The sequence below is a fragment of the Callorhinchus milii genome, unplaced genomic scaffold (genome assembly GCF_018977255.1).
Source record: "Callorhinchus milii isolate IMCB2004 unplaced genomic scaffold, IMCB_Cmil_1.0 Scaffold4, whole genome shotgun sequence".
In the NCBI taxonomy this organism is placed as follows: Eukaryota; Metazoa; Chordata; class Chondrichthyes; order Chimaeriformes; family Callorhinchidae; genus Callorhinchus; species Callorhinchus milii.
The window spans coordinates 30,724,665-30,731,707 of NW_024704745.1; the positions used below are offsets into that span (position 1 = coordinate 30,724,665).

The 7,043-nt window shown below is 40.5% G+C and overlaps 1 pseudogene; it reads right to left on the bottom strand.

Annotated features, from left to right (window-relative positions):
* Positions 1-345: 345 nt before the first annotated feature.
* Positions 346-495, bottom strand: LOC121848963 (annotated as a pseudogene).
* Positions 496-7,043: the final 6,548 nt, after the last annotated feature.

Below are 7,043 nucleotides of genomic sequence, written 5' to 3' on the forward strand. Positions count from 1 at the left end.
TAGACCTGCTCTCGCCCCATTAACCAAATTAGACCAAAAAGTTCCTTTGGAAATGAAGGTTATGTCCGAACAGACAAACCCTAATACCCCCAAACTCTTCTAGGCCCCAAATTGTCAAAGGACAATGCAAACCTGAACCATGTCTTCATGACCACCCAAGCAAGTCAGGTGCCTGGATCGCCTCTCCGGCAGAGTAAATAACCAGCCTAGTGACCACGTTCTCAAGTGAGCTATGAGTTCTAGGAACTCCACTTCTTCTTTTTGAGAGCAGATGAAACTCCTTAGATCGGAAAAACTACAATACCGATCCCAACCAGCATAGGGCTGAAAGCAAAGCCGCAGCTGGGAACTCAATCTTGCCCATAATGCGCCAGTCATTGGTAAGATTTTGTTCAGAAATCTCAACAGGAGATGAGCTTCCCAACACTAGCTCCAGAAGTAACTGTATAACAACAGCGACTACACTTGATCTCAGCCAAAAGGCCGAGAAGTGACAACTGCTCTTGACAGTGCGATCAATCAGGACTTCATGATTTGTGGAATCATGACAATAGACTTACATCCTAACACTAGCCTGTTGATTGCTGCATCACATCACAATTTACAACACACTGATATATAAATTGTAGTCTGAAGCATTGAAGATGTAATCTATTGCTAAACCTGCCATAAAACATTCACCTACTACAAAGAAAATCAGAACCAATAGTAGGAAATAGTATGCCACTTGTACTGTAATGGAGGGCTTGCTTCTGAATTATTTTGAGAGGTTATGAACATAAACCAAGAGTGCCATTTGTAAGTTTAGTATTTTTTCTCCATCTAATTTTCTCTCATGACTCCTTCAATGAGTGTTCACAGGAAATCCATCCTGGACAGTAAGTCAACCAAGCCCAATAAGGAGTAGGAATCAAGGCTGATTTTGTTTTATTGCTCTCCTTCCCTTCACCCCTGTATCTAAGGGGCATTGGAGAAAACTACGGTGCTCCATTGCCGCCCCAAATGAGATCTTAATGAGCAGAGCAAGGATGCATTTTGGTTTGCAAAGCTTAGTATCATGTGACATGGTTCATTCATTCATTAAACCATTGAGGGAGTCCCAGGTATTCAGTAAGGAATTCTTGCAAATCTTAACTCTGTCAAAAGAGCTTATTAATTTAGATTTGAAATGCCATTTTATGTGCCCTTATTCCTCCTGTGGATTACATTTTTCTTGTGTTTTTCTTTTCCAATTAAGGATTAATTTCACTTATCCAACTGGTCTCGTTTCCTGGACAGTTGGGGGTGATACAATAATAAGCCTGTCCTTTCTGTCACTATGGGACTTCATTGCCTTGAAAACAAGGTTAGCCTGATAGAAGACAGGAGCACAAAGCTGCAGCACTCTGAGTAAACTCACATACAAACTGAGCAAAGCCCTGATGGAGCAATGGGAATGTTGCTCCACTTGAAATTCATTTTTATCTGTCATTTTTATCTGGATAATAATTGCTTGCATTTGGCAGCATTAGTAGAAATTTCATTTTTAGTTTTTCTGCAGGCGACAATTGTGAATTGGGGTTAGCGTCCATGCGTGCAGATGACATCCAATGGTATCTTTCTGCCTCCGTCCTCAATTCCAAGACCACTGCTTTTCTGTCAGATTACCTGTGGACATGAAGTTCTGGAAGCTAACTTACTTTCTCCAATAGAATTTCGATATGATAGAGGCTCTCCTGCTTAGCTCACTTTAGTCACGGCATCTCATGTCAGGCTCTGGCAGCATCAATCTTCCTGGACGCACACTCCAACTCACAGAGCGAGTGCAGATCTTGGAGTATTGTTTGACTCTCAAATAACCTATAAACTTCACATCCATGCCCTGAATGTTCAGCTTTCTCCCACCTCCACAATATTGCTTGCCTCCACCACCACCTCTTCCCTCGGGCTGCCGAGGCCCTTATCGATGCTTTTATTAAATGCAGGCAGGACCCTCAGGTCCAGGCTAGTCTCATCTTGCCAGACTGTTCCCTCCACAAGCTACAGATGATTCAGAACTCTGCAGCTCATGTCCTCTCCTACACTAAGCTCCTTAACTCTATCACCCCCATCCTCGCCCGACTCCACTGGTTTCCCATTCAAGATTCTCATCCGCACTTTTAAATCCCTCTTTGGTTTTGTCCCACTCAACCTCTGTGATCTTGTAAAATGTTACCAACCCACCCACTGCCTCTGCGCAGCAGGCACTGGCCTGCTTCACGGCCTCTGGCCTGCCCTCCCCACCATTGGGCCTTCAGCCTTTCTGCCCTACCCTGTGAAACCCACTCTCTTTGCCCTGCCCCTTCCCTCACCAACTTCAAGCTCAATCGCAAGACCTTCCTCCTTGACCGTGCATTTGGACATCTTCCCACCCAACCTCTTGCCCCCACCCCTCTTGAATCCAACCCCCAGGTTGGTTGCAAACCCTTAACGGTCCAACAACTCGAGACATGTTTTCAAGGTAAAAGGTACTGTATGAATGCAATATGTTGTTGTTATTCACTCTATAACTTATTTAACCCTTTTTGTTCTGGAGATCTATGGATGCATTTTTGTCAGTGGCTGGGGGCTGGGAGATGTGATAAGCCACAGTGTTTCTTTCTGTTTCCAAAACTGGTGGTCCAATTGGTCCATTTGAGATGTGTAGATACAAAAATTTAATCACATTTTTTATATCGAAAAAAAACAATAAAACAATTATTCAGTTAACAGATCCAACATATCGGATGTACTTTGGTTAAGATTTGCTTCATCATCAGATTCTAGAAGAGTCAGTGGTAACCTCATAGAAACACTTAATAAGAAATAAATAAGTCATGAGCAGAACATCAACACAACAGGCCAATCAGAGGTTGTCGATTGAAACCCACATTGGAGAAGCTCTGCATTGCCAGAGAAACTGATCTTCAAATAATAATAATAATAATCCTTGCATTTGATATAGCACTTTTCACGTCTTCTAGACGTCTCAAAGCGCTTCACAGAATATGCTGTAAAGTGAATTGACGGTATATTTGTGGGCGATCCCGGCAGCCAATTGCGTACAGCAGTGTCCCACAAACAGTCATGGATTAAAAATGACCAATTTATTATTATTTTTGTTTTTGGAGGGATTATTATTAGGCGTGTGGAGTAAGGAAACTTGCCCAAGGTTTCGCCCTGCCTGGAATTGAACCCAGGTGACTCGCTTGCAAGGCGAGTGCTCTAACTACTGAGCTACAGGACTCCTTGAGGCATGAAACTGAAATCCAATCTAATCTGTTCAAGTAGATGTTAAATATCACATAGCACTATTCAAAAAAGGGAGTTTCTCCCAGTGTCCCATTCCTGGTCAAAATCCTTAATAAAATTCACTTTGTGGCACCCGACATGAAAAGTACTACACTGAACGCAAAAGGATTTATTATCCAACTGAGCATCAAGCAGAGATCAAACTTGAGAAGATTTGACTATGTATGACTCAGCTTCACTCAAGGTAACAGTGATCCTTGCTTAAACATAGAGGTGCATCTCAGATGACAACAGTACTGGGATTGTTTCATTTCATATTTTTGAAACATTAGATAAATGATCCTATTTTAGTCATCTTTACTCTGTTAATCTATGCTTTGTCCTCAAAATCAACAGATTTTGCTCACTGAAGCTTACCTCTTATTTTTCTTTCACTACTCCATCATGCGACCCTTTAGGCTCATCTGTAATTGATGAATTTAGTTAACTTTAATAATCTGCAATGTAATTATATTGTCCCACAATTCTTTTTGGATCAATTTTACATTTAATACAAATAAGAGTTAGTGAAATAAATCTGAAGGCAAAATTTCAAGAGATTGTGAACAACAGCATTCATCTTGATATAAATTGTATTTTCACAGTATTGATGGGAAATGTTAATATAATAGATCAGATTCTACTTTTAATAGGATGTATTTCTTGCCCAGTAGGTTTAGAATGGAATTTTGCAAGAGTGATGCACATGAGAGCAATAATAATAATTTGGTATAATGTCTTTCACATCAGGACGACAACTCAAAGCACTTCACAAGATACACTGTTAAGTGTAGTGACTCTGTATTCTGTGGGTAATCTCTGTCAGTAATTATACAGTTAGCATTCCACCAAGTGTGAGAGTATGGATGAGAATATCAAATCCTCATCACAACAAATTTGCTATCCTTTATAAACTATGGATATAAAGGCAAGATTCTAGAGTTTTTATTTGGTTTTCTCTTGATCTACAGATTTATCTCAAGAAGCTATTATTACATGAATCTTTGATCTCTGGCTCAGTTGGTAGCACTCTTGTCTCTGAATCAGAAGGTTATCAAACCCACAACAGGACTTTCAGCACGCAGCCTAGACTGATGTTTCAATGCAGTGCTGGGGGAGGTGCCGTCCTTCAAACAAGAATTTAACTGAGGTACTATCTGCCTGTTTGAGGGGATGTTAAAGATCTCTTGGCACTATTCAAAAGAGAAAGAAGTTTCTACCAGTATCCTGGAGAACAATTCCAGGAATAAAATTGGTCATTCACTTAATGACTGCTTGTGGGACAATGCTATGTGCAAATTGACTGCTGAGTTCATCTATAAATAAACAACAATTCTGCATTACAATAAATCACGTGAAACTGAAACATTCTTGATAAGGCGCTATATCAAATGAAAGGTTTATTACTATTATTATATTTTAGAAAAAGGTCATCTAGTCTGGTTGTGGGTAAAGTGGCAGTGTTAGCGGTTTCCTTTTGTTAAATTTGTGTGAGTTTTTCTTGGAATCTCTTGCCAAAGTCTCTTCAATTTATTAAGCAGAAATAATCTGAAAGGGTTTAGAGTATTTAGACACTGAGCTTTATTCTAATCATCTTTGTACTATATTGTCTACTTTTAATGCTTTCTCAGCTCTCCATCATACCTCTCCTGAATTCAACCTTCTTGTTATTTGCATATGCCCTAGTAGCATTATGTTTAGCTTATTTCCTACTTCATGACAAGGACCGAATTTGCTAGAATTATTACATAGACTGCAGTGCTTATTTTAAATATCTTAAGATGCTCTGGAGTTAAACCATCAAGATTCACTTTTCTAGGGTGAATTTCCCAATGATACACAGTATTAAAATTAATGGAAGATTACATTGGCCATTCATTTCATGGATAGTTTGATAGCTTCATCGGTATTTTCATTATCCTGTGAATTATTTCATTTAATATTATTCGTCAAAGTGCCTTCTTTTTATAAAATATTCTACTTTACATAATCATTTCATTAGAGTTAATTTGTACAATTATTTCACTCATAAACTTGTCTGTTTACCTATTTATATTTCTTTTTTAATTCTATATTTACATTTTGAGTAATTCGCTGCATTATATATTGGGAGCAAACTCTGCTATTTATCTTATAAAGCAATAAGACTTGAAAAATGCAATGTTTCATTGTAGATTGAAGAGGGAAATTTATGATGTGATAATTGCAGTGCTACCAATGATAAGTATCCTGAGATACAGAATTTACAGTTTTTTTCCAACACTTATACATAATACAATATCCATGTTATATTTTTATGTCTGAAAAGGATCCTTTCAGGTAAACATAAATGGCTGAGGAGGGGTCTGAGGAATGAGCCAATGGTTCAGCAAGTTGCCAAGAATTTCCATGAAGTCCATACACATTTAAAAAATTGACTGGAGTTTCAAGGTTTCTATAAAAAACAGTATTTGTGTTATATTCTTAAATAATAGATTTCCAAAGAAGATATATCACAAAGCAAGCAAAAACGAAGGTAACCAAAAAGTCCAAGGACACAGATTATATAAGTGGCTTCCTAGTACGGAGGAGGCAGAGAGTGTTGTTCTCCAATCCAATAAAGGACAACCTACTTAAAATACCACCTGTTTCTGACTCCAACATCTCACACTACCGTTTCATCTCCAACCTACCCCACCTTGCCAAAGTCCTGGAATGCATTGTTGGAGGTCAACTTCAGTCACACCTCTCCCTCCACTCCTTCCTCGAGCCCCTGCAATCTGGTTTTCACCCTGCCCACAGCACAGGGACAGCGCTTGTCAAAGTAAGAAACAACATTCTCTCTCTATCTGTGCCCAGGGCTCCCTATGCCTCCTCATCTTCCTGGATCTCTCTGCAATGTTCGACACAGTCGACCATTCTCCTCCATCGGCTCTCCTCCCTCATCTACCTTAGTGGGACCACACTCACATGGTTCGAGTCCAACTTAACCCACCACCTCCATTTCATCTTGGCAAATGGTTTCTCCTCCCGCCCCCGCCCGGTAACCTGCACGGTATCCCAGGGCTCTATCCTTGGCCCTCTTCTGTTCTTTGCCTATGTTCTCCCTCTGGGCAATGTCATCCCTCTGGGCAGGTACGGGGTAAACCTCCACATTTATGCAGATGAGACTCAAATCTACTTTGCCTCCTCCAGTACCAACTCCAGGTCCACCGATGTTCTATCAGTTTGTCTGGCAGACATCAGGGCCTGGATGAGAGCAAACTTCTTACAGCTGAATATGGACAAGGCGGAAGCCATACTCCTTCACTCTTGCGGATTTAAACTCCTGAACCTCCCTGGGCTCTCCCTCAGACTCACCGAACTAGCGTGCAATACTCTCCCTCAATCCCTCCACCTTGCCCCCTCTCTCAAGTCCTGCCTGAAACGTCCAGCTGGGACTTTGGTTTAACATCTCATCTTAAGGACAGCACATCTGACAATGCAGCACAGTCCCAGCACCTCCACCACCACCACCAACTTGTATTTATATGGCGGCCTTCACGCGAGGTAGTGTGAAGAGCAGTGCATAAATGCATGTACTAGAACTGGAGGAGGCCTGCATTGTCAGAGGTGCTGTCCTTTGGATGAAATACTGTGATTAACCAAGATCTGATCTGACCATTCTTCAGGCAAACAATCCTCCAGATAAATTGATCGTTCACCTCATAGCTGTGAGACTTTGCTCTGTATAAAATAATTGCCAAGTTTGCCTACAAAAAAAATTAAATACATTT